Raw genomic sequence first — 26,499 nt, 5'->3', positions numbered from 1 at the left:
AGCTTCTGCGGAAACGTGCCAGAAACCAGGCGGGAGACAAAGCGCGCTCGCTCCTCGCGGGCCCGCGCGAGTCGGGATGGAAAATCCCAAGGGAGGAGGCGGCTGCGCCGGGCAGGGCACTATGCCCCACACCCTTCTTCCCTGCACACCACCACCCTCGCCGGTCCAGCACCCAGGATGCCGTGTGTGCGATGGTAGCCAGGGTCCCTTCTGTGCGGCGTTCCAAGACCTGTGACCACGAGAACGTGGACAAGCCAGGGGCTCCGCCTCTCGAGGAGGGGCCCAGGGTTTAGGAGGCATGAGTGGGCCAGGGGCCGTAAGGGCATCCTGCCTGGACCCCCCAACCCTGCTCCATCAGCCGTGTCAGGTCAAATTTGGTTCCAGGATTCGAGTGTATTTGTATGTGTCACAGTATGTTTACATGGGTGAGGGTGCAGGTCAGAGTGTGAGTGTGAATGTGTATGCCCGGGTGAGGTGCCAATGGGTGCTCCAGTGTTCATGTGTGTGTCCCTTGTGCATCTGGCCGGATGTGTGTGAAAAGAATCAATTACTGCTGGCCTTGGATGGGGGCGGGGGTGGGGCAGGGTAGTCACCCCTCCAACCCTCAAGCTGCAGTAATGACCTAGGGTCCCAGGGGATGCCCTCAGGGTGGAGGTAGCTTCAGATCATGTGCATGCGGTGTGGCGCAGAAAGTGGAATCTCACAAGTATGTGGAGCTCTCTTCAGCCCTTCTGGTGATTTGGGTCTGACCCTAATATCCTCACCAGGGTTCTGCCCTTCCCATCCCTCAGAAACCTTATCCTGCTGTAAAAGGCTGCCCTAAGGACCAGAATTCTGCCCCCCACCATCATGGGCTGACAAGTGGGGCTTGGGGAGCTCAACAGCAGAGGTGGGTGCAAGATTGTGTGGCAAGACAACTTTTGTCACTTTGGCCTCTATCTGGAAGGACCATGGGGCTGGAGTTGCTGGTCAGTGATGGTGGCCTCTCAGTAATACCAGGTACACTCACGGAGAGGGCACGAACGTGACACAGATATATCACTATGGGTAGATATCCCAGGAGGATGAGGACAGCCCTCCCAGACCTGCCCACTCCCACCAAGTGACCTCAGTTTCATAGCACTTTGACAGCAAAGGTGCTGTCACCAGAGACTCCTTTCCTGTATGATGAGGGGCTAGACAGTGCCCAATGGAACCACAGGAAGAACAGTTACCAGAGCCACCATCCAGCCCAGCCCTGCCCGGTCCAGTCTCCACAAGTATCCACAGCGACCTCTGCTGGGCAGAAGTGAAACCAATTTGAAATTTGGCAACTAACACTCCCCCACGGTGTGAAAGCTCAAGGTGGGTGTGGGCATTGTTAGGTAAAAACCATTTAGGGGCTACTTGTCTGCTTTTGGAGTCCTGAGTCGATGTTCTTGTCTGCAGTTCCTTCAAGCAATGGAACTGCCACTGTTCTCGCCTATATGGAAATATTTAAAGAGGGCCTAAAGACGTTTGTTCAAGTTTTCATCCAGTTGGGGGTGGGCATCAAATTTGTTTAAGAGAAAAAAGCATGAAAAACATTCATCAAGCTCAGGGAGATTTAAGTATATTTCCTCTTTTCCTCTCCTTCTTCAATTCCTTTCTCCTTTTTCTTCCTATTCTACTTTTATCCTCCCCTCTTCCTCATTATTAGTCAAAAACACATTTTTCAAACATATGCTTTCTTTTTCTCATCAACAATACGGCCCTGAAAATGCAGATATCAAGAGTCTATTTCTAAATGCAAAGAACTGGGAAACATTGGCTCCTCCAGGCCTAATGATGGGAGCAGGGGAGATGGATGAGATGTGCTCAGTCTTAAATGCCCACCTGATGACATGTGTCTCCTCTCCTGGTGTTGCTCTGAAGTGATTTCATGCAGCCACAAACTCTTTAGAGCTCCTTAAAGGAAAAGAGATATTTAAATACCTGGTATTGTTCTTACTTTGGCATCCATGTGATTTTCATTGAACTACATGACTCAGTATCATACAGTAAAAATAGGACTTAATCTCCTCCTTGCCTGTTTGGAAGGTGACTGCATATGCATGTTGTGTTCTGCACTGGAGAGTGAAAAGCTAAATTATCTCATAAATTGAACTACCTGCTTATCCTAATTAGAGAATGTTGCTTAACATCAGATACAGGCAATAACATTGTTTTTTAAAATTCATACATGAATCTCTGTCTTCTAAAGCCTTTCTTCATACTCATACATTATTACTTTCACTTGAGGTTAATCAAGAATGTTTAATCCTTGTACTGAAGCCAAACAAATTAAAAATCGGCAGATACAGGAAGTTGTGGGTAGTATTTCTGTTCTTCTTGGGCTCAGAAAAGAAAAAATCCTTGGAATTCATAGGAGAGAAGGAAAGGCCCTGAAGATTCGGTAACTCCTATGGATGGAGTTTCTGAGGAGAGGCTCCTCAGAATTTTCCAGGAGGGCTGGTTGTGTTGAAGAATCTCCGTATGCATTCAAGTGGTACACAGGCTGGGAATGAGACTGCGGCTTTTGGGATTCCTAAATCCCCACACTAATGCAGCCCTTCTGGGAAAATCCCCCAAGTGCTTCCTGCTCCCTCAGGCCGCCCAGCAGTCCCTAGGGTGTGGAGCTGTCCAAGGTTCTGGAGCACTGGCCCCAGCCCCGCCTAGTGGAAAGGGAGAATTTTAGGGCATGGAGCAGAAGCAAGCTCTGAGGACCACGGCCTCTGTGAGGATTTCCCCAAAGCTCATCACAGAATGGAACAGGAGAAAACATAGCTGTAGACGATCTACTGCATCACTTCGAATGAACCCATCAGCGATCCCTATTTAAAGAATTACAAGCTAATAATAAGAGGAAACATTTCTGAGTCAGGCTCTTCACATGTAAGGATGTATTTAATCCTCACAGTCCTTTGATGTGGGTGGTGGTGTTACTTCCACTTTCAAGATGAGGAAATGAAACTTTGAGAGGAAAGGGGTTTGTCCATGGTTATACAGGTCAGAAGGAGCAGCGTTTATGCTCCAGCCTGGATATCTTAGACTCCAGAGACTCCTCCTGACCACTATTTTTTTTCCCTACTGCTATTGTAGAAGAAAAATTGAAGTATTGTACTGTCTTCTGTGAGATTCTAACCAAATTTTAGAGTAATGGGATTGGGGACCAACTAAGATTCAGACATAAATCACAAGGAGTCCTTTCAAATTGAGCAAGGGTATTGCCACATACTTTACATCTTATCCTGACAAAGGGCTTGTTACCTGAACTTGATTACCAAAGAAGGGGAAGGGTGAGTGTATGACCCTCATGGCCAGTGGTCCAGGGTTTTTCCAGAGTGGAACAGTTTCACAGGAAGCCAAGCCTGCAAGAATAGAGAGAGAGGGGAAAAAAATGAGGATGTTGTTATTATTCAACAGAGTACATATAGAGCTAAAGAAACGGGCTTATCTTTATCTGCTAGCATCCTGTTCCAATGCTGAGGACACTTGGATATTCTTAAGAGGCTCCTTCAACCTATTCCCTCTCTCAGATTTTTCACAGCAAAGCTTCTAACACCAAAATAAAAGTTTTCACTGTTGTGAGCCTCAACTAATCTCAGGGAAACATCACATTTCCACACTCATGCCGTCACAACCAATGTTCCACCTTCATATGTGGCCACAGGAGTCCTAAAGGTGGCCAGGTTTGGAGCTTGATGTGCTTCAAGCCACATATTCTCCAGTCCTCCCAGGGTGGCGGTGTCAACTGCCCCAATCTTGCCACACACACACAGGGGGCCTGTGCCTGAGAACTCCCCATGCGGTTGCTATAGGTTTGGGTGTCTAAAGAGAGTAGAGAGAAATAGAATTGTGCTTTTTCTCCTCTCCCTAGACCTCAGTGTGCTTAACACCCAGGCAGGGGCATGGCCTTTTAAAAAACTGCTTCACATCATGCTGGGGCTCCAATCCATTTTGAGCAATTCCTTTCCCTTGTAGGTTGGGATTTTGCAAGGCTCTTGACGTATGGAGCAAAGATTGCTATTGCTTTTCCCGAGGGCATTTGGAGGCCAAGGACCAGCTCCCCATCTGGGTCCGCTCTGACTCATATGACTGCAGACAGATTTGATTGTTTTCTTATTTAGAGTCATTAATTAACTCTCCTCAGCATAAGAACAGCATGTAACAAGAGGGAGGCCCTTTGCGGGGGTCTCTAGGCAGTCATGCCTATAGCTGAGCACCAGCTCTTTTGCTAACAGGATCGGGAAATGGTTTCTAATCCTGGCTATTACCCTTCAGAAAGCTTAGATTGTCAGCACTTTAGGCTAATATGAGAAAGGAAATGAAAATGTAATTAATTGCTAAGGCTACTATAGTTATTCTGCAAAAACTGAGAGGCCCCAGGATCCCTCAAAGAACTGGATTTTCATTCATTCAACAAACATTTCTTGTTCCTGCAGTGTGCCAGACACAGAACTGGGCACAGGGAACACTACTCCAACTTGGGATAAGCACTGTCATACAAAAATTTTGACTGGAAAGAGGAAACAGCTGCAGAAACCCTGAAAACGGTGTGTGCTATAAGAGAAACTTAATAATCATAAGCCATCATCTCTTTTTTAACATGAGGAAAGAGGCTGAGGGAAGTTGAGGGTTGCCCAGTTAGCTGAGGATTAGAACCCAGGTTTTATAACTCCTAAGGTATGTTCTTTCCACTGTCCTAAACCGCTGCTATGTTTATTAAATTATCCAAAGGGCACATTTCCATTAACATAGGCTTTTATGATCCAATCCTAATGCAAAACCTAAAGTTGAAATAGAAACAGATGAAATAGGAAAAGAAGAATGCCTATTTATATCTGTTTCCAATATAATACCCATATGTGGCTATTGAGCACTTGAGATATGACTAGTCTGAACTGAGATGTGCTGTATGTATAAAATATACACCAGATTTTGAAAAATTAGTATGAAAAATAGCTCATTAATAATGTTTTGGATAAAATAAAATAACATTTTGGATACATTAGGTTAAATAAACAATATTATTAAAATTAATTTCACTTGTTTATCTTTACTTAGCTGCTCTTGTTATCAGAGGGGGCTTATAGAATCTTACAAGACAGGGGCAAGAGGAAGGAGAACAAGTTTCAGATAAATCAAACAAAAGATTTACTACTAGTTAAAACATGATTGAAAACACTTGTAAGTATAAGCTCATGAATTACCTTGATGTGGGCCAAATTTTTTTGCAAATAAGGATACTGAGGAAAGATTTCAAGCCATTTATATAAGCATATGATGAATAAATAAATTAGCTAACTGAATTATGCACAGGTCTTGACCTCTGCTAATGAGTTGAGGAAGAGGATGATTAGAGGGTACTTAAAACAGATGACCCAAGAGCTCTAAGTCTCTTGGACTCCACGATTCCTCGGGGAAATGAGAGCCTTGTGCTTTAGGAGAAAGATGCTGGATAGGAGTTGGACATACACGAGGTCAAAGCCACTCTGCCACCCATTGGCCTTGATCAAGTTATGCAGTCTTGAGCACTCAAAAAATGGTAGCTATGACTAAATGGGATTTCAGGTGTTCTTTAATAGAAAAGTTTCTGTTCAGAATCTCCACGGTCTTCTCTACAATTCTACTGTCTCACCCCCCATCTTTGCTTGTTCCCTGAGGAGGCTTAAAGGACAGTTGCATTTGATTGTGTCTACACCAAAACGTAGGGTCTCAGTAACTTTGGGCACACCTCAGCATCTTTCATGTTCTCCTCTGTCCCATCAACACACGTGAGGTTCTTTCTCTGGGACGATGAGGCAAGCAGCAAAACAGGCATCATTCTGTCATGTTTATCCTGAAGTTCTGCATTCTCATCTTGGTGTTTAGAGCACTTTACATGCAGTTTTACTTTAAAAATAAAGGGACATAAATAAAGAAACCATAGCCCCAGGAGAACGTGGCCATGGTCTCTTTACTGCACAGCTCTGAGGGAGCACATCATTGCTATTCTTGACCATCTTTTTTCCAAAAGTTTGCCTTCTAGATCAAAGAAATACATGTTAAGCTCAGTGAAGACTTATGTTAACAGAGCATGTTGAAACCAAACTCCTTTCTAGAGACTAGTCCCACAGGAAGTGCAGAAATCCCTGGAAGTGCTTTAGAAGGAGAGAAACATGGTCAGATATCCTGGGTCAGTGTGGTGGGTGAGTTGAAGTGGGGAAGAGCCTGGAGGTGGGATGGCCCCTGGTTCTGCTGAGAGGCCCCTGACTTCCAGGGACTTAAGTACAGGGCTAGGTTATTTGGGGATAGATTCTGGTCTTGAAATGCATTTTTCCCACCCATTCGCTCTTTTTTTAAAAAATAAATTTATTTATGGCTGCATTGGGTCTTCGTTGCTGCACACGGGCTTTCTCTAATTGCGTTGAGTGGGGGCTACTCTTTGTTGCGGTGTGTGGGCTTCTTATTGCGGTGGCTTCTCTCGTTGTGGAGAGCCGGCTCTAGGCGCACGGGCTTCAGTAGTTATGGCTCGTGGGCTCTAGAGCGCAGGCTCAGTAGTTGTGGCACACGGGCTTAGTTGCTCCGTGGCATGTGGGATCTTCCTGGACCAGGGCTCGAACCCGTGTCCCCTGCGTTGGCAGGGGGATTCTTAACCACTGAGCCACTAGGGAAGTCCCCAATCCATTCTTTTTTTTTTTTTTTTTTTTTGCTGTACGCGGGCCTCTCACTGTTGTAGCCTCTCCCATTGCGGAGCACAGGCTCCGGACGCGCAGGCTCAGCGGCCATGGCTCACGGGCCCAGCCGCTCCGCGGCATGTGGGATCTTCCCGGACCGGGGCACGAACCTATGTCCCCTGCATCGGCAGGTGGACTCTCAACCACTGCGCCACCAGGGAAGCCCCATTCACTCTTTTGTTCACTCAACAGATACTGAATGGTACATAGCTAGGGTGGCGGTGTTTTGAGAAACCTTGCTCCAGAGGACCCCAGGGTCTGGCTGGGTAGAGGAGCAATGCCCACGTGAAGGGTAAACCAAGGAAGACGGGCTGATGTAATAACAGGAGGCCTATTAAGGTGGGTTGGCTATGGCGGTGGGAAAGCTGTTGATCCCAACCAGATAGAATTGACTCTGAATCTCAGCTTCATCACCAAATGTGTGGCCTTGGGCAAGTGCTTTAACCTTTCTGAGTTTCATTTTCCTCATCCGGGACAATTAAATCTACTTTTCCTGGGTTGTTATGGCCTTACATGGCAACATATAAAGAAAATTCTTAGGATTAATACTAGCTCTCCTTTACTGAGTGCTTACAGTGCACCAGGCATTGTGCTCAGCCCTTTATATGCATAAAAGAGCTACTGTTATTATCCCTATTTTATAGCTGAGGAAAGCAATGCCCAGGAACTTCAAGTAACTTGCCCAAGGTCACACAAGCAGTAAGAGGTGGGCAAGCTGACTGCAGAGCCTGCTCTTAACCACTGTGATTACTGCCTCATGGTTCAAGATCAGCAGGAACCCAATAACTTCTTTTGAAGGAGGGCAAGGTGATTTGTGGGTCAGCTTGTAGAGAGGTCTTCTGCTTGGTCTTCAAGGGTGTGTACAGGGCTTCCCTGGTGGTGCAGTGGTTAAGAATCCTCCTGCCAATGCAGGGGACAATCCCTGGTCCAGGAAGATCCCACATGCCGCGGAGCAACTAAGCCCATGCGCCACAACTACTAAGCCTGCGCTCTAGAGCCCATGCTCTGCAACAAGAGAAGCCACCACAAGGAGAAGCCTGCGCACCGCAATGAAGAGTAGCCCCTGATCGCTGCAACTAGAGAAAGCCCGGGGAACAGCAATGAAGACCCAACACAGCCAAAAATAAAAACAAACAAATTTATAAAGAAAAAAAAGGTGGGTACAATATGAAGAGGCTCTGAAGGGTCAGTAGGGTGGGGAGGGAAGGCAGGGAAAAGTCGTGACCAAATGAACAAGGCTGGGTATGCCAGTGGTGTATTCTGGGGACCCTGAAATGGAGAAGAGAGTTTCAGTAGGAAATAGATGTTTGGTAAGAACGGTTTAGAAAACCTGTGGCTAACAATTTTTGGCCAAAAAAAAGTTCATATGCAAAGAAAGGAATGTAAAATCTGAAACTACCAATTTGAGGTATCTCACTGAATTGGGGCATTTTGTTGCCACGTGGAACGTGCTCATCAAGCATACCCAAAGCCAGAGCTTGTGGAGGGCGTGGCCAGACAGCACAGCCATCCAGCATTCCTACCAGTGCTCTTTGCTCTTTAGAGAACATGCATGGACTTTTCTCTCATTTGGTCTTCACAAAAGCTCTAGGCAGGAGAAGGCTGGGAACTCTGCTACGAGGATGGCTGCCTGTGTCAAGCGGCAGGCAGCACGAGTTGCCAAGAGGCACAGATGCCAAGCACAGCCGCAGTGCCCAAATCCAGGCAAAAAGCTTAGGAGGGCTTTTTCTGTGAGGGAGGAGGCAGAGGCTTGCTCCTGGACTGAAACCTTTTCTCTGTGCTCCAGGAGGCAGGCAGTGTTATCCTTTGGTCTGTGATTCTCCAGCAATGTCCCTGAGTGGCTGCCTCCCAGAGTGGCTGCTGTGAGGGCCTGAGTCAGGGTCACTGCAAATCCCACAGCCCATTCCGGATGCAGCACCTATCAATCAGTGACCCCCGCCCCCCGTGCAGAGAGCTTGTTTCACAAAAGGGGATTTTTCTGGACTTGCCATCTTGAGTTTGTTCTGCAGACTGCAGGGACTAGAAACCAAACCCCAGTCTTCTTAGTCCGATTAGAAGGAAAATCTATCTTTTCTCAGGGCTGCAGTCACCACTGACCACCAGATTTCTCTCCATGGCTACACTTCTAATAACAATGGAAAGTAAAGGCAAGAAGGGAGAGGGACACAGATGCAGCACTTCTTCCAAGAGGCACCTGCAGTTCTGTGAAGGATGTGAGGCAGTGGGGAGGTAATATTCACAGCTCTGCAAGAGTCCCTTGATGAGTGAAGGGGGAGTTTTGATGTGCAAGATGATAGAAGATGAAAGAGACCATGGTGCTGCCCTGCGTTTTCTTTGGAAAGTCATGCGAGGGTTCCAGATGCCCTCCACAGTTCTGGAAGGATAAACTTGCCACGTGTTGGCAAGGCCACGCAGATTTTGACAAGTTGTCCAGGGATAAGTCCCTAGTGATTATAAACATAACACTAATGAGAAATGACAAACACTTGTCTTGGTAATGGAATGTTAAGGGCTCATCTGGTCATTGACCCCAGTAATGATTAATGTGTGTCCACACTCACCGAATGCGACGGAGTGGAATGGTGACTTCTGAAGAATAAAATCAAATTGAGAAATCAGAATAATAATGAAGGCATGGATGTTTGGAATGGTTGGGCACCGGCAAGTAGAGCTGTGGTTACTTCAGAGCAGCTTTCCCGCCAGGTCTCTTTTACCAGATGATTCTGACCCCAAGGCTCTGACACGCCAATTCTTAGACAGTCCCAGCACAGCATGTGGCACCTACTCTGTGTTAAGCCCTGCACCAACCACTGGAGAGACAGGAGTGAATGAGACACAGTCCCTGTCCTTAGGGGGTTAGCCAAGTCTAAAACAGAACATGGAGCACAGAGTAGGAAATGTGAAAATGAACATGGCCACTTCATGTTGTTTCCTTATAAGTGCTGCCTCACCTGTAGCCGCAGCAGGTGAGCCAAACTGGGATCTTAGAAATATTGCCAACCTTATCTCATGTCAAATCTGAGCAGCTGTGATTCCAGCTACTGATGCTGGGGTAGCAGAGTAAGGGCAATGGAAGCAGAGGCTGGTGTATTTCAGAAACTTGTTGCATACATTTGGTGAAAATGTTTTTCCTTTACATGTTTCGTTTGAAAGACCCACTCCTGAGACCCTTTGCCTGCAATTAGAGCACACTGCCACAAGGGGCACCATGAAGCAGTGTGGCCCAAGCAGCTATGCTCCTCACAGGCATAGTATGCCAAGCAAAGTATAGTTTTTCAGTTATTAACCTTCAGAAGAACATAATTTTTAATTAATCAACCATAGAAGGATTGCACATTTAATAGGGCCAAGCCATGGTAACCTATGTATAGTGAGTGGACAGTTGTGAATTCATCAACATTCATCTAACAAAATTCATGTGTGCCTACTGTATACAAAGAACAGTACAAAGTCCCTGCCCTTAGGTACTCACTCCTGTCAGGAGGACACACACAGACAGACAATTCCAGTGCAGCAAGATAAATTGTATGACGGAGGGATGAACAGAGAGCACTGGAAACACAGAAGAGGAACGACTAACTCTAACAGGGGGAATTACATACACACACACACACACACACACACACTTGCATGTGTTAGGTCTGGACATTAACATCTGAGTCAGAGGGTTTATACCAACTCATACAGAAGAAGAAAAGCATATGGGTCAAAATATTTTGAAACACTCTAAGGAATTGGAATCAGCCTGTTGAGTGACCTTGGATATGTCATCTACATCTCTGGACCTCAGTTTCCTCATCTGGTGCTCCAAGGGCTTGACAGTAGCCATCATGACCATGTGGGTTTGGAACAGGAGGGAGATTAGAGAGATGACCTTGACTCCAGTGGCCAGGCGTGGCTTTGTCCCAGCCCCAAGGTCTCCTTGACACCTGCTTGTCTGGACCCTGATGATGTTACCTCTTGATTCTGGCTTAGATGTTCCAAGGCTTCCCAGAGGATCAGCTGAGGTGCTGGTCCCCAAGGAAATTGGTGTTTGTGAGGTGTCAGCCTTTGGTGTCTGGTGGATATGGTCTGGCTCTCCTGAGTAGCTATTTGGCCCACCACCCTCCCCAGAAGCCAGGCTGGCCCTGTCAAAGCTCTGACCACTGCATGCACTGCCCCTTCTCGCCAGCTTCTCACTGCTCCTTCTGACCTGTGGCCACTCTTAGGAAAACCTTGGCCCTGTCAGGCAGAGGATCACTGGCAGCAGCACAGCCCCACCTCTGCCTCTCAGGCCCTACAAAAGATGAAGGCCTGTGATAGTCATTTCCCAATATAAACATGTATCAAATCATCACACTGTTCACCTTAAACCTACACATGTTCTATGTGATTATTACCTCTATAAAGCTGGAAAAAGCAAAAAAAAAAAAAAGACAACAATGAAGCTCCACCTGGCCTGTCTCCCTCTGGAGACCTTCCTAGGCCTTGGCAGGTTGTCCTCCCCAAGCAGCCCCACCCTGCCTTTCCCAGGCCCCAACCCTCCCCTCTCTGTGGCTGTGGCATTGCCCTCCCCAGAACTGGCACCTCTGTGTTAGGGGATACAGAGGAGCAACTATCTTGCATAACTGAAAAAAATGCCAGAGGTGCTTAAATTTAAATAAGTCATTTAAAGCTGTTAATTGCCCCACAGAGAGAGTTTTAATATAAAATACATGGGAGCAATACCTGGTTAAGACAGTAGACAAACGGAGGCCCTGAGAAAACCCTCACTGAAGTTCCATTTACAGGTCTTAAAAAGCATACACAGGGACTTCCCTGGTGGCACAGTGGTTAAGAATCCGCCTGCCGGGCTTCCCTGGTGGCGCAGCGGTTGAGAGTCCGCCTGCCGATGCAGGGGACACGGGTTCGTGCCCCGGTCCGGGAAGATCCCACATGCCACGGAGCGGCTGGGCCCGTGAGCCATGGCTGCTGAGCCTGCGCGTCCGGAGCCTGTGCTCCACAATGGGAGAGGCCACAACAGTGAGAGGCCTGTGTACCGCAAAAAAAAAAAAAAAAAAAGAATCCGCCTGCCAAGGCAGCAGACATGGGTTCGAGCCCTGGCCTGGGAAGATCCCACATGCCACAGAGCAACTAAGTCTGTGCGCCACAACTACTGAGCCCATGTGCCACAACTACTGAGCCCGCGCGCCTAGAGCCCGTGCTCTGCAACAAGAGAAGCCACCGCAATGAGAAGCCCATGCACTGCAACAAAGAGTAGCCCCCGCTCGCTGCAACTAGAGAAAGCCCGCACGCAGCAATGAAGACCCAACTCAGCCAATAAATAAATAAATAAGCATATACACACACACGCATGCGCGCGCACACATATTTTTTTGGCCATGCTGCTCTGCATGTGGGATCTTAGTTCCCCAACCTGGGATTGAACCTGTGCCCCCTGCAGTGGAAGTGCAGAGTCCTAACCACTGGGCCGCCAGGGAGTTCCAAAAAAAGCATATTTAAAAATAATTTATGTGTCCACCATATTGCAAATCAACTATACTTCAATTAAAAAAAAAAGAATATAAAAAAAATTTATGTGCCCAGGAATTTTCACGCCTGAGACTGACAGTCCCTGAACTACCTGTCTAGGCCAGAACCAGGACCCTGCCAGCTCAGGCCCACCACCCCCCACCCACCCTCACTCTGGTCCCTCAGCCCTGAGACGCTCTCTCTGCAGAGAGCTTATCCCTGCCACCTGGGCCGGGTCTGCTTAGGCCAGTTTCCTCAATCAAAGGCCAACAGGCACTTCCTGGGCCTTCCATGGGCAGTGGTAATGACAATTCCTGCCTTCCCCCATCACCATCGCCACACACACACACCCTCTGGCTAGAGTCTAGATGGTCCCTCCATCTCGCAGGAAGCATGAGACATCTCCTTTCCCTGAGTGAGCAAACAAAGAAATCAACAGAGGGCCTTTAAAGCCATTCTGCAGAGGATGTCACCTCCTGGGGATGAGAAGGGCCAGGCTGAGATAAGCAGAGCTGCTTACAAACCCGAACACAGAGACAAATTAAGACCTTTATTGGAGGCAATAAAATGCAGACCAGTGGAGGGAGAAACAAGATGTCTCCCTTCCTAATCACTGCAGAAGGTAAAAGAAATCACCAGTTATGGCTCAAAAGAAAGGAAATGCAGAAAACACAAAACAAGATGACAAGAGGCCACCCGAAATGATTAGGACAATAAACGTAAGCATTTACCATCCCCTTGTTAGAAGACAAAGGTTCCCAGATTAAATTAATACAAGAGACTCACCTAAAATAAAATGATTCCAGGGTAGACAAAGCTATACTAGGTAAATGCAAACAAAAGAGAAAGCGTGAGTGGCTCTGTCAGACAAAGCACAATATAAGGCAATAAGCAGCGTCAAGCAGGATAAAAAGGGTAATTTTATATTCATAGGAGCATTTGTGAAAGCATAAGTGTTCTGAACATTTGTACACTCAGTATTTTAGCATCAAAATACTTGAGGCAAAACCCGTTACCATTAAAAATACAAGATGAAGACAGCTGTGGGCATAAATTTACACACTACTCTCAGTACCTGACGTTAAGTAGCCAAAATATATACAACAGAAAGCAGTAATATAATGAAGACGATTGAATTAAAAGGTGGGTGCTGAACTCTGTACCATTCTGAATGATGTTTGCCATATTTTAAAAGACCAATCCTAGATCGATGCTTATAGTATAAATGTTAAATTGTGTGCAAATTTATAAATACAGTATAATTGCAATTTAAAAAACTCTAAACCACTGAAAACCCACTGAAAGCCACTGAAAGAAAGTATACCAAAATGTCAACATTTGGTGTGTTTAGAAAGGGTGGAAATTAAGTATTTAAAATTTTGCTTTCCACTTTTTCTTCCAAATATTCTTTAATGATCATATAATAATCTATGACCATGTGAAAACAACTGGAAAAAAAAAAGGGTAAGACTCATCCCACAGCATAGGATTTATAATTTCCAAGATTTGGGTAAAATTTAACAAACAAAAGCAGCAAAGAGGAATCCCAGCAGGCTCCACACAGCCTGGGCCTCTTGGCTTCAACAGGCCCTCCTGGTCACTCCCTCCTTGAAACCCTCTGCTTCTTTGCCCTGGGGCACTGTGTTTCCCCAACTCAGCTCCCATCTCTTCTACTGTGCCTTTCAACCCTTCCACTGTCTACTGACGGCTCAAGCGTGGTTGCCCCAAGACAGATCCCAGTCTTTCCCCAGGTGCCCGTACCCCTGCTGACCTCATCTACTCTTGTAGAGGGATGTAGCTCCCCTCTATATGCCAAGGACTCCCAAATTCATCCCTAGCTCCAAACTCATCTCAAAGTTTCAAGAGTGTACACCAGCCTGCAGACTGGATGTCACCCCATACATGGGGGGCAGGCATGGTGGACATGCCTTCAGAGGAAACTGTCACTGAAGCCCCTCTGAACACACGATGATCGGGCGCAGGGATTGAGTGTGAAGCAGCGATGCCCCAAGGGGTGGTCATGAGAGCATTTCATCATCCACAGTCAGATGTAGAAGAAGGTTCCCATGAAAGAATCAGAATAAATCATCACCTTGAGCAAGGCCCTCTCTAGGCCATTTGAAAACAAAACCTATGGCTCTGACTCATGGGACTATGAATTATGGTTGTAGCAGTAATCAAGAAAAACAATAAAGTCAAATTTAAAAAACCAGGCCCAGGCTTCCCTGGCCCTTGGAGTGCTCACCCCAGGTCCCTCAAATTCTCTTCCGCCCACCACACACATCTAGCCACCAGTTCAATGCACAGATCCTGGTCTAGCACTGAGATTTGCTGGTCAGTGGTTTCTGGTCTGGACTCCTGACTTTTCCAGGCAGAGTAGAAAGTCTCTAAATACCCTAGTCTTTAATCTGCCAGCAAAAGGAGTGAGGATGAGATCAGGTTGTTAGCCCACTGATGTGGTATGTTAATTTAACGGTACAGTTTCTTTTGAAAATGACCAAAATAACTTAAGTACTAATTCTAAATATACATGCTTATCAATTTCAGCTCTAAGTATATACTCTCACTGGAAAGTAAATTACCTTAAGAGAGACTTTCTAAAATTATTCCATATAATTTCTCTTGCATTCCTAGGTCTGGATTGCTATCCAGTTACCATTCTATTTTGAAAGGCAAAGATGCATGAGATCCCTTTTTAGAAAAACGGTTACATGAAATACTATGCAGCTACCTGATTTTGGAGAAGAGATACTGAGAAGTCACCTCTAGTGAATCATTTAACTTTTCTAATTCACAAACTCTTCTTAATCATGAAAAGAATCATCTCTACTGTAAAACACTGTTATAAAGGGACTCACGTTTCCTTATGTAAAGTGCCTAGTACAGTGTCTGTCTTGAAGCAGGAGCTCAGTAAACAGCAGTTATTCTTCTTCTTCTATCAGTGGTTTTTAGCCTGCCTGCCCCAGCCCATGAACATGATGGATGGGAGTCCCATCCCACTGTTCCCATAAGTGCAGCTCTACCTCCACATCCTTTCTCTTCCTACTCTAGAAACATCAGAAGGCATGTGACTGAAATAGAAGTGATGATAGGAAAAGCCCCCAGAATCTCTGCTTGTTTGTTTTTTCGGTAAATTAGTTCCGAACTTTATTAGTTTATCATCAGTAACAAATAATTGGGGATGCACCAATGTCTCAAAGATAAGGTCCTATTACTTGAGAACCTAGTTTCTCAGAACCAGGCATATCATAACGTTCCTGGGGATCAGAAGCCCTAACATCCCCCCTCATCACGTGAGACCTGGGGGTCTGTCTCCTTGCCCCAACCAGACTCTCAAGCCACTGGATATCTAGGGCCACATTTTCTTACTCCCCTAAACCTTGTCCTCTCCCCTAAGCCATGGTTCCTTGCCTTTAACTGACAGTTAATACATGTTTCATGAATAAACGCATCTGAAATCTGGCCCCACTTTTGCACATCCCAGCACTGGGACTGCCAAATGTGTGTTATGAGCCAAAATCAGGTCAGGTGACCTGGCTTTCAGCAATAGTGGCACAGAAGACAAATGATTAAATAATGCATGTCTATCCACTTGACACGACATGCTGCAGCCATTGGAAATGATGCTCTCGAAGACTTAAAGGCCATAGAGACTCACCTAACATTAATTGAATAAACAGACCATAAAGAGAATGTCCAGGTCCAGCCATCACACACATGGGCCCAGATCGAAGGAGAAAACCTAACAGAATTTGTTGCTATGAGAGGGGCACGATTCCACATGAAGTATTTCCAAATTCTCTTCTATGGTGTTTGGTTTTCACAATGAACAGTGGCGGGGGTGAGGGGAAAAGGCCTCCAAGATTGGAAATTAGCCCAGGGCTTCCAAAGGCATGTGGCCAAACTCAGTGTATGAACTCAAAATGAAAGCTGAGGAGCTGGACCGGGGAAAGGATGGGTAAGCCACAGTCCATTCAGGAATGAAATGTAGACTTGACCCAAAATAGCTGTCACGCTCAGCCTCAGAGTCTGAATTAACCCTCCTCTTAGCTTATTGACATCTATGAAATTGATTCTTGCCACAGAATCACAGCCCGTGGCCCTGGCACTGCTGTCAGTAAATGGCGGGACTAGGGAGGGAGTAGACAGTATCTACCCCAAATATTCGCCGAGGGGCACCGTAATGGGCTTTGCTGAGGCTTACGTGTTCTCTCTGGAAAATGTTCCTGTGTGTTCCCTGGGAAGAAAAAGAAAGGGAGAGAGGCAAAAGGGACAGGCGGGAGGCGGGTGTTATGTTGGTGGGGGAGCTGGCAGGGAGGGTGGGAGGGCAACTTCTGCTGCTGTCGAGTCAAAGCTGACCTTGCATGTTGCCTCCTCTTACACTCACACTGGAGACCTGGCCCTACTTTAAGTGCCTTTCCTCTCTGCAGACCCAGAATTTACTCCCTTAAGATGGGACCCACTGCTTGCTCCAGGAAGAGTTTCCTCCCTTGGTCCTCAAGTTCTTTATTTGGAAAAGAACAGGGAAGGGCACAGCCCAAGGGGCTGGTAGAGACTCATTGCTCACAAGGATAACTAGGACAGGCCTGTGTCAGCCTTGGGCTACACAGCCCCACTCATCCCCAACTGAGCTGCAATTGATCACGCGACACTGCAGGCCAGGAAGGAAGGGCCCATCACATGTGCCCCAAGCTCCTTTCTCCTAACCCAAGCTCTTGCTGAGAGCAGAAGCAACCATTCTCCTGGAATCTATGTTGTAGCCTTGAGGCCCAGTAGCCCCCAACCCACTCAGAGCCTTCCCAGGAAATCCAGCCCAGCACCAAGGTTGCCAGGGCAGAGTTCCCTGGCCCCTGAAAACAGAGGCTTGCTGAGTTTTTCAGAACCCCCGTGCTGCAGCACAGAGCACTAACCTGCCCACATGCAGCTCTGATTGGTACCTGGCTCTGGCAGCCCCTATTACACTGACCCTCACAGCAAAAGCACAGGGTCTGGCAGGCAGATTGATTGGACTGAGCCTCAATATCCAGCAGGAAAGCGGACAGTCCTTTGCTTTATCACATTGGAGCCCAGATCACCAGTAACGCAGCCCTCAGCTTCCTTACAACCTACCCTCAGGGTACCTGGTGCACCACGACCAACTCCAGATCCATAACCCTGCAGTACCTAGACCCTCACCCATGTCTGCTTTGTCTGTGGCATCTAATGTGCAGCCATCAGAGAGGGATCACCTCCCATGGGGCAGCCAGTTTGGTCATATCACTGAGACTCCCCAGGCTGGGGCAGGCTGACATGCTCTGGCCACAGTCATCGCTGACCACTGGGATTTTTGACATAACTGTAGTTCCCAGGATCAAGAACCTGACTGATCATGGCCTCCTCTGGGCTATCTGTACACAGCACTGTGGCCACCTGTATCCTTGCCTGACCCTCTCCAGCCCCTACTCCAGGCTCAGGTGCAAACGGAGGGCTCTAGGATGTGGGTACCTCAGAGAGGTCTTGCAAACTACCCAAGTGCACCCTTTCTTCTCCTTCCATAATCAGAACAGAAAAGGATTTAGAGGTCCCAAGTCTCAGCATCACTTCCTGGGAAGGCCCTTTTCTCCCTGTGACTAGTTCTGCTATCAACCTCCTGCCCTTTTTAGTCCAGACTCAAGGCAGTATGAGGACAAAGGGTAAATCCATCCCAGCCCTTGAAAGCCCAAGGCAAGGATGCCTCTCTGGAGCAAGTTGCCTAGGCCCATCTGTTGTTGCACCTGCTCTCCCCAAATCTGCAGGGTGCGGTGAGAGTGGGCTAAGGGGCACATTCAGTTTGCAAACCAGAGGCAGAGTGGCTGAGGCAGCCCATGTGGCTGTCCTGTTCAGAGTGTTGCCTCTGATGCCCCCGTCAGGGATCTGTCCTGAGCCTTTCTGATCAGAGGCAGTTTATTGCCCTCGGCTTCCTAATATCTTTTTCCATGGCCAAATCTTCTCAGGCGACGCTCACAGAAGCAAAGGGCCTTTGAGCTAGAAAATCACAGGCCGTTAGCCGCTGTAAGTGGAGCCAAGTCTCCACAGTGATGTTTATTTTCCAGCTCCCAGGATGAGACACAGGCTGCTTGGATGCTCCAAAGCAAAGGAAAAGGATGTGGACACAAGTTCACAGGAAGTCTAGGGCACCCGGCAGAGGGACTTCAGGAAGGTGCTTCCCTTTGGGGCAGAGCCATTAGCTGACATTGAGAAGTCTTCTTTCCTTCACATTTATGGGGCTTTAGCTCAGAGAACAAGGGACTGGGTCCTCGGATGAACCCATCTTGTACCTGCCTCTGCTTTCCAAGCCTCTCCTCTCCCTTCTGCCTGCCCACTCCCTCCCTCCCTCCTTTCTCTGATTTAATGTCTCAGCTCCCACATCTAGAGGTGCCTGCAGAGGCCTCACCCACTGAAGCCCGAGCTCACAGTGCATCAGCTTGGGCCCCAGTCATTTTCAATTCCCTGTCCTGTTCCTATGACCCAAATGCAACAGCTGCACAGATTCTGATCCAGCATCATCCTGTTGGTTTCTGCCCACAGCCCTAGGTACACCTTTAGTCCAGCACAGTAGCCACTAGCTATTTAAATTAACTTAAATTAAACCTTCAGTTTCTCAGCCACACTAGCTACTTTTCAAGTTCCCTATAGCAACGTGTGGCTAGTGGCTACCGTAGTGGATAGCCCAGATACAGAACATTTCCATCATCACAGAAAGTTCTACTGGACAGGGCTGCCCAGGCCCTCAAGATATTTTAGGGGCCTGAATCTTTCACTGAATGCTTTCACAACTTTTCCCAGCTCTTCCCTGCCATCTGCAAGTTTGATGACCACAGAGAAGTAGGAAGACCATCTGTATTGGAATCAGACAGACCCGAGTTTAAACCTCTGAAACTTGGGAGCTGAATTACCCTCAGTATCTATGAAATGGGAATAATCATATCAACCTAAGTAGATTGATGGGAGGATTAAATGAACACATTTAAAGCACCTGGCAGAGAGAAGCAGTCCATAAATGTAGTTACTGTTGTTATTAATAAAGTGTCGAACAGCACAGGGCTGAGGCCTGAGTCTGTCTGGTGGATTTAAACGCACGCACACAGCCAGGCCTGGGAAGTGTGCGGGGTGACAGGAACAGTCACGAGGAGTGGAGATCTGTCTCTCGGGGATATTTCTACGTTAGGTGCTATTTGTTCACCGTATTGATTTTAAATCAATTGTTAAGAGCTTTTCATTGTTTCACAGTTTTCTGAAACCTGTCTCTCCTTCAGATATTCAGTAGCTATCACTGGAAACTCCCATCAGCCTTACTTCTGTAAGAGCCCAACAGTCATAGTGAGCTGCTGGGGGTCAACTCAAGGTGGCCGTGGGGGACCTGGAGGAACTTCTTGGTCTCGTCATGAACTGCTTATCAGTGTGACCTTGGCCAGCCAGCCCACCACTCTTTTTTTTTCTTCCAGTGCCCCATCCCCATGGTAAATGGGGTTGTCAGAGACCAAATGAGGTTATTGAATCAACATTCATTTTGTTGTGGGTGTACCTGTATCAAGGTACCCCTGGAAGCTGGTTCTGCATGAAACCTTAGTAGACACTCAGCAAACATGTTGACTGGATGGCTGATCATAGAAAGATCCTGTTTAGAACCATGCTATGCACTTTGCAAAAATGGGGCAGGATTATTAATAGTGTAATAGATAAGATAGTCTAAAATAGAGTCTATTTTATTTTTACCTTTGTTCTACTCTCTGAAGTTTATCTTCCTTGAAAAAAATCCGGTCCATGATCAGATGGACCGCTCCCCACTCCTTTTTTGGTCAAACCACTCCCTCAGTGCTCCCCTGGGCACCCCCGAATACCAGGCTCTGTGCTGAGGGTATGTCATCCACCTCAAGGAAACACATGTGATTGGCTTCTTTGCAGCGTAAGACAACAGAGCAGGGCTGGCCGACCCAGGTGCTGTTCCTTCTGGGTTGAATACATTGCCCTCTCTCAGCAGGGCTGCTTGTTCTCCAAACCCCCACCACTCAGCACTAGCTGAGGTTGGGCCTAGCCTAGAGGTTCACCCAACCTCATCTTCTCACAACTCCAACAATACAAAAAGCTAACTATTTGCTGCTTCCCAGGGGGCTTCCATCTTCCTGCCTCTGTCCTCCTAGCCTCCTGGTTTTTGTTATTCCTTCTTCCCAGCCTAGATCTGCTCCAGTGGCCAGAAGAGCCCTAAGGCCTCTGGCTCCCTAAGGGCCACTCCTTGTCCTCATGAGTTTGCCTCCTGCTTCTGCCACCTGCCCCAGGATCCAAAGACTCTCTTGGAGAGATGAGGAAGCTGGGTCCCTTCCCTCCCCACTGGGGGAAGCCCAGCCACTGACACTTATGGAGTCTTATGAACCTTCTGGCTGGAGGAGACCCTCTTGCCATGCAGGGCTCCTGCCCACGCTACCTGCCCAAGCAACCTACTTCTTTCCAATAGGGGACGTTCTCCCTCATCAGTTCCAGCCTTGACTGCATGGGGCACCTCTAGGGACATCCATGAGGTTAACTTTATATTCCACGTGCTAAGAATTGACAACCAAGAGCCTGAAGCCAGAGGTTCTGATTCTGGCCCTTCTAAACACATTGTCGGATGATTGAGGGGGGTGTGCCATAATGGACATCATTCCATTGGTTGAGGCCCAGGCCTCTCTTCCACACCATCTTGTGAGATTTCTGCACCTTTTTTTGGGGACTATTTCTTTAAGGATTTCTTCTGGTTTACAGTAGTGTCATCAGGGCCACAGCTTTGCAGGAGAACCACACAGCACCTATTGAGCATTCTGGTGACTGGCACCGTGCTAAAACATTCTGTAAGGATTTTCTCATTTCTTCCTCTCAACCATCTTATAGATGAGAGAACTGGGGTTCAGAAGTGAAGTTACTTTACCCGTCATGGTGGACTCAGGTCCAACCTAACTTCCATGATGTCACAAACCACCAATGCTCTACACAAAGTGCCCAGGAGTCACAAGGGTCTCCAGAGATGCTTACTCCCCTACAGCCCCCATGACACCATGTGGAGGGGTGAGTGAAGTGGGCAGTAGAACAGGGTTGATGCCCTGGGGGAAGGCTCAGCATTCAAAGGCCCGAGATAGCATCTGTAGGACAATTATATTCTGTCATGTACACACAGGGTCTCTCTAGTGGTGTAAGGACATGGCAGTACTCCTGGCCAAAGAGAGGAATCAGAAGAGACAGTCATCCCAATGGCCAGGACAGGGATGGCTGTGATCACCCCCTGGCTCTGGGCACCAACCTGCCATACTTCTGTACGTGCTGGCCCAACATCCCCCCACCCCCTCAAACCCACACCGGAAACCCTGAAGGGCGCAGCTGGGGCTCTGCAGGTGTTTCCTATGATGAAGCAAAGGGAAGGGCTAGTGAGGAAGGCAACACCTGAGGAAGATGGAACCAGATCCTCTGGCTTTGTGCAGGGAGGGCCTGCCTGAGCAGGAGACCTCCCCAGCTCTAGTCCCTGGTCACCTCGACCTCTTACCCTCACGCTTTTGGCCACGTCTACCCCAGTGTGGGCTGCCCAGCCCCTACCGAGGCCTCCAGATGGTCCCTCCTCCCAATGCTGCTCTGCTGAATGGCAGCCCCCACTCAGGCACTGCTGGGCTCCACAGCCACCCACATCAGCCTCCATGACTTGCTTCACCTGTGTCAGCCTGTTCCTCCATGCTCAGAGCTACCCACAGAGCCTGGAATAGCACCAAGCTTAGGAAATACTTGTTAGTAGGTAAACAGTGGGGTGGGCCAAGGCCCCTTGTCCAGGCCTGAAGCAGAGGTCAGCATGCAGGGATAAGACCCCCAGGTACAAAGGCCCATCCCAGTTTGCTGTTAGCTCCCTGTGGTATGTCAGGAAAAGTCTGGAGCCTCGCTGAGCACGGTCACAGAACAGGGGTGAACACGATGATATTTGAGCTCCCTTCTGTGTCATAAAGGAGGCCAGAAAAGCTCAGTCAAAATCCTGCCTCTGACAACAAACTTGAACTAACCATGTCACCTCTCTGAGCCTCAGTTTGCTCAACTGCAAAATGGGACGATACCAGTTCCAGCCTCACAGGTTGGGAGGATCAGTGAGTTCATAACCTTGAAAATGAACACAAAGCCCCCCAGGACTGTATGAATGTGAACGATCGTAAGGAAAGTCGTGTAAGCCAGGGCGGGTCTGTGTATATGTACAATGGTTAAAGAAACTATTCCTTGTCAAGGAAAATCTGACACTTTAAGCTAAAAAGGGGGTACTTCCCTGGCAGACCAATGGTTAAGACTCTGCGCTTCAAATGCAGAGGACACGGGTTTGATCCCTGGTCGGGGAACTAAGATCACACATGCCATGCAGCGTGGCCAAAAAAAAAGGAAGAATAAGCTGAAAAAGAGCCTCGGTGCGGCTCAGCCCAGGTGCTCCCAGCTCCGCCTCCCTGTCTATGGCAGATTCGCCCACAGGATGCAGCGATGCACCCTCTGTTCCCTGGAGGTTAAACTGAGGAGAAGCAATCTGCATTCATCTCAGATCTGTGCCTCAGGAGGACGTTCCCTCCCCTTTCTCCCCAGATCGTCATCGTTGTCCAACTACAACAGAAACCCTCAGCAGGAGGCAGAATTCCTTCCCACCCCTTCTCCCCTCACCAGGTCCCTCAGGCCGCTGGGGCTCCTACTTTTGTGACAACAGCGAAATTCTTGTTTTCCTCTTCGAGCACTTTCCTATCCTCTGCCTCCCACATTCTTCCAGCCCCTTTCCAGGGGGCTTATCCCTCTGTCTTGCTCAGGTCACAGCTTAAACGAGGGCTGCACCCCGCATCTGCGGCTTCCCCAGTTCTGGACGAGGAAAGAGGTTGGTTCTGATTTTGTGAGGGCCTGGGCAGAATCAAGACAAATCTCTTCTCTCGCCCAGAATAAATTATACCTCCTACTGAGAATTTCTGATGTAGTTGGACGATGCTGAGGAATTTATTAGCTTACAGTTTTGGAAGTCAGAAGCCCGAAATCAGTTTCACTGGGCTCAAATCAGTGTCAGCAGTCTGGCGTTCCTTCTGGAAGCTCTAGGGGAGAATCCATTTCCTTGTTTTTTTCTAACTTCTAGAGGCTGCCTGTATTCCTTGGCTTTTAGCGCCTTCCTCCCTCTTTAAAGCACGTTGCTTCTGCTTCTATGGGCAAATCCCCTTCTACCTTTGGCGTTCTTGCCTCCTCTTATAAGGACCGTTGTAATTATTACACTGGGCCCACCTGGATAATGCAGAACACTCTCCCCACCTGAAAATCCTTAACTTAATCACATCTGCAGAGTTCCTTTTGCCACATAAAGTAACATATTCACAGGTTTCAGGGATTAGGGCATGGACACCTTTCAGGGGCCACCATTCAGCCCATGCAGGCAGGTCACTTAACCCCTGAGCCTTGGTTTCATCAGCCAAGTGGGGAACAAATGCCCACCCCCCAGACTCCCGTGGGTCAACTCAGTGGTGGCCTGGCATATCCATGGCCCAGGAATGGAGGCTGAGCTCTCAGTGTCAGGCCTTATTCCCAGCCAACCCAGAAAGGATGGTTCCTGGGAGATAGAAGGGGAGAGTGAGGGGTTTGGGTTTGGTCATTCCCTCTGACGGAGCTTCTCCGGGGAAGCTGGGAGAGCCCGTCTGCACTAACATTGCCAAGTCGGTCACAAGTTTACTGGCCCAGTGCTGGACCCAGAGGGCATAACTGCCCAGCAGAGTGGATCCGATAGCCGGGAGGGTCGTCTAGGGCTCCTCCTTCTCTCTCACGCCGCCTCCAGGTAGGCAGCAAGTCCTGTCAATCTCCTCTAAACATCGCTCAGGCTCCTTCTCTTCACCCCACTACCACAGCCAGCAGGAGCCCCGTCCGCGCTCCCCTGACTCCTTGCCTCCTCCTGGCCCCACTGCCTCAGGCCTCCCCATCCCGCACCCCACACGCGCATCTCCCTGAAGCATCATCCCAGACCATGACCCTCCCTTTTGTGGTCCCCCCATATCCTTGGGTGGAAGCCCAAGCTCTTTACCCTGAGTTACGCGGTCTCTTTCCACCTCCCTGCAAGCTCTGGGACATCAGAGCCGCAGCAAGCAAGTGGCAGATGTGTGAGGGCAGACCTGGGAATGGAGGCGAAGCAGATGAGGGATGGAGGATGGGGGATACTGTGCAGATGGTGTAGCAGGGACCAGCCTGACCCCAAAGGCCCACATACAGGTACAGTAGGCTTTGCTACACTGGCAGGTGCAGGCCGTGAGCTACATCAGCTGCTATTTAACCTAGGTGGGCCAGTGGGTGGGCACCAGGTAAGGCCCAGCCATGCAGCTGCTGGCCTGGAACTAACTCAAGTGTGAAATGGCTCCTGAGTGCTGCTTATTATTCTGAAGTCTGGAAGAACAAGTAGGAAGTCTTTTCTCTGCAAATGATTTTGGCCAAACTCCAGGGATGAGGAATGCCCATTGGGGCCTGGCCGGGCTGAAGGCCATGGCTTACTGGGGGAGTGATTTGGTTTCTTTCTGCATCAGCTAAAGACATGTAAACTGAATCCAGGGCCCCCACGTACCTGAGCCACAACCATGAAGCTTAATTAATGCTTGCAAAGTACTCCGAGGCCCCGGATGAGAGGCCTCCCGTGGACACAGAATATCCTTATTAATCACTGCTGCGGCGCCAAGTGGGCTGGCCTGTGGGGCAGTTGCCTCCACGCACAGAACAATGGATGCAGTGGAGCAGTTAAATTGTGATTTTGAAGAGCGGTCCTGATCAGCTGGCCCAAAAGCAGCTCAGCTGGGGCAGGCAGGCCTGTGTGGGAGACACTTAGCTCACCTAGCCGTTATCTCCGTGCATTAAGTAGAGGTGGTAGAACCTTCCACCTGGCTGGGCAGGGATAAAAGGGATAAGGGTGAAGTGCCGCTTATCATCCCAGGTAAGCAGGCTGTACAGCTTTGCAAGGGCTAGACAGGCTCCATATCAGGCTGGGTATCTTTGGGCAAGTCCGTCAACCTCTCTGAGCCTCAGTTTCCTCATCCGTAAAGAGTGATAATAATAATATCTTCTCCCTTATAGGATTGTGAGATTCAAATGACACAGTACATGAAAAGGCCTTGGCCTACAGCAATGATATCAATAAAATAATAATAATAATAGCAATAGCTGGTAAGGATGCTACCATGTGCCAGGCACCCATCTAAACACATCCCATAATTAGCTTCTCTGAGTCCCAATTTACAGATGAGGGAGCCTGGCACAAAGAAGTCAAGTGACCTCCAGTTTCCCATACTCAGTGAGAGGTGGAGCCGGGATTTGGGCCCAGGCAGTCTGGCTCCAAAATCTGTTCTCTCCCCGACTCTCTGATGCTGCCTTTATCATTATTGTCATTATACTTACGTTAGGAATAAGGCTGAGTACTTCATCATCATCATCCCACGGGGTAAATGCACGAGCCAGTGCTTGGAAACCGGACCCTGAGGCATCCGCTATGTGGAGCATGAGGGAAGGGTCCCTGGTCGTCTCTGACCCTCTATCTTACATAGGAAGGGAAGAAACTTATTGTTATTGAGATGGAGGTGAAGTACATGGATTTTCTCAACTCGTCAAAATTCTGGAGGTGCAAGGAAATGTGTAGATAACAGTTTTTAAGGAGAAAAGTCAATAGATGCTGAAAGAGACTGAAAATGCAACCCTGCCCCGCCTCCTTCCTCAGGCTATGCACTGAGGGGAACATTGTCCCCACAGGGGATAGACAAGGGGCTGCCTGTGGGTGATAGAGTAGGAGGTCCCTGGTCCCCCAGGCATCGACTGTCCCTCTTGCATTGGTTGATACCAGAAATGAAGGCTTCTGAGGCCTGACGAAGTCCTGAGGCCGGTTCATGTGCTCAACCCATGTCCCAGAACTTCAGCTGGCCCAGCAGCGGGACCCTGGCTCAGGGCTGTCAACCCCGAGCCTCTCCCTGTCTCACTGGTGGCCATAGCGGCTCTGTGAAGCTTCCTCCCAGACTCACCTGGCCCCTCCCAAGCCAGCCTCAGGGGTGTGGTCTAGTACACCTCGCCCCTCCAAGAGTAAATTCCCAGCCAGGTACTTGCTGGGCCCTAGCCTCCCCCAACTTCTTCGCTCCTCTCCCCTGTCCTGAGGCCCACTCCTACAAATAGACCAACCAGTGCCTCCTCTGTGCTTACCCCCTCTCCATCCTGCCCTTGAGCCCCCCTGTCAGCATCGTGTCCTCATGCCATCCCCGTGTCCTCCCAAAGAGATGCACCCAGGAGGCCTGTTCTAGAT

General features: G+C 48.4%; 1 protein-coding gene and 1 long non-coding RNA gene across 4 annotated transcripts in view; one reads left to right on the top strand and one right to left on the bottom strand.

The window, feature by feature from the left end:
- Positions 1 to 26,499, top strand: part of SMPD3 (sphingomyelin phosphodiesterase 3) — an 82,410-nt gene that overhangs the window by 1,541 nt on the left and 54,370 nt on the right. The window lies entirely within an intron of this gene.
- LOC137214606 (uncharacterized) lies at positions 1,605 to 25,735 on the bottom strand. Its single transcript, XR_010938954.1, has 3 exons — positions 25,611 to 25,735; positions 3,268 to 3,368; positions 1,605 to 1,926 (listed from the first exon to the last, which is right to left on the bottom strand). It is a non-coding gene; the product is annotated as an uncharacterized lncRNA (long non-coding RNA).

The sequence above is a fragment of the Pseudorca crassidens genome, chromosome 20 (assembly GCF_039906515.1).
Source record: "Pseudorca crassidens isolate mPseCra1 chromosome 20, mPseCra1.hap1, whole genome shotgun sequence".
In the NCBI taxonomy this organism is placed as follows: Eukaryota; Metazoa; Chordata; class Mammalia; order Artiodactyla; family Delphinidae; genus Pseudorca; species Pseudorca crassidens.
Note: the sequence above shows the minus strand (reverse complement) of the source record. Positions and strands in the feature narration are given on the sequence as shown.